Genomic DNA, 1,742 nt, shown 5'->3' on the forward strand with positions numbered 1-1,742 from the left:
AAGATGTATGTAAAAGATGTATGTAAAACAGCCAAAGCAAGATTATATTGCCATGCGGTGCCATAAATTTTGCCCTTCTGCCTTTGAGGGAAGCAAATTTCTCAATTTCTCAATGGTTGAAGTCAAGGATGATTTTGACAAAATTCTTCTCCATAGAGAGCATGGCCAATGCATTGAGATGATCCATTTAATAACAACAATGCAAATTCACATAGCACTGACATATTATTATTATTATTACAATATTCTATTACACATATTATATACAGCCATATGAAAAAGTTTGGGCACCCCTATTAATCTTATTTATTTTTATCTCTAAATATTTGGATGTTTGCAACAGCTATTTCAGTTTGATACTACCAATAACTTATGGACACAGTAATATTTCAGTATTGAAATGAGGTTCATTGGACTAAAAAAAAGTGCAGTACCCATTAACACAAAATTTGACAGATGCAAAAGTATGGGCACCTCAACAGAAAAGTGACATTAATATTTAGTAGATCCTCCTTTTGCAAAAATAACAGCCTCAGCCTCTAGTCGCTTCCCGTAGCTTTTAATGAGTTCTTTTATCCTGGCTGAAGGGATTTTTAACCATTCCTCTTTACAAAACAATTCCAGTTCAGTTAAGTTTGATGGTAGCCGAGCATGGACAGCCCACTTCAAATCATCCCACAGATGTTCAATGATATTCAGGTCTGGGGACTGGGATGGCCATTCCAGAACATTGTAATTGTTCCTCTGCATGAATGCCTGAGTAGATTTGGAGCGGAGCGGTGTTTTGGATCATTGTCTTGCTGAAATATCCATCCCCAGCGTAACTTCAACTTTGTCACTGATTCTTGAACATTATTCTCAAGAATCTGTTGATATTGAGTGGAATCCATGTGACACTCAGCTTTAACAAGATTCCCAGTGCCGCCACTGGCCACACAGCCCAAAGCATGATGGAACCTCCACCAAATTTTACAGTGGGTAGCAAGTGTTTTTCTTGGAATGCTGTGGGGTTTTTTCCACCATGCATAACACCTTTTTTTTATGACCAAACAACTCAATCTTTGTTTCATCAGTCCACAGGACCTCATTCCAAAATGAAGCTGGCTCGTCCAAATGTGCTTTTGCAAACCTCAAGCGGCTCTGTTTGTGGCGTGCTTGCAGAAACGGCTTCTTTCGCATCACTCTCCCATACAGCTGCTCCTTGTGCAAAGTGCGCTGAATTGTTGAACGATGCACAGAGACACCATCTGCAGCAAGATGATGCTGCAGGTCTTTGGAGGCGGTCTGTGGGTTATCCTTGACTGTTCTCACCATTCTTCTTCTCTGCCTCTCTGATATTTTTCTTGGCCTGCCACTTCTGGGATTAACACGAACTGTCCCAGTGGTCTTAAATTTCCTTACTATGTTCCTCACAGTGGAAACTGACAGGTTAAATCTCTGAGACAACTTTTTGTATCCTTCCCCTAAACAACTATGTTGAACAATCTTTGTTTTCAGATCATTTGAGAGCTGTTTTGAGGTGCCCATGATGCCACTCTTCAGAGGAGATTCAAATAGGAGAACAACTTGCATTTTGCCACATTAAATACCTTTTCTCATGATTTGCTACACCTGGCTATGAAGTTCAAAGCTTAATGAGGTTACCAAACCAATTTTGTGCTTCAGTAAGTCAGTGAAAAGTAGTTAGGAGTATTCAAATCAATAAAATGATAAGGGTACCCAAATTTTTGCACCTGTCAAAT

The sequence above is a fragment of the Poecilia latipinna genome, unplaced genomic scaffold (genome assembly GCF_001443285.1).
Source record: "Poecilia latipinna isolate Pla-1442-1.1 unplaced genomic scaffold, P_latipinna-1.0 Scaffold2431, whole genome shotgun sequence".
NCBI classification, from domain to species: domain Eukaryota; kingdom Metazoa; phylum Chordata; class Actinopteri; order Cyprinodontiformes; family Poeciliidae; genus Poecilia; species Poecilia latipinna.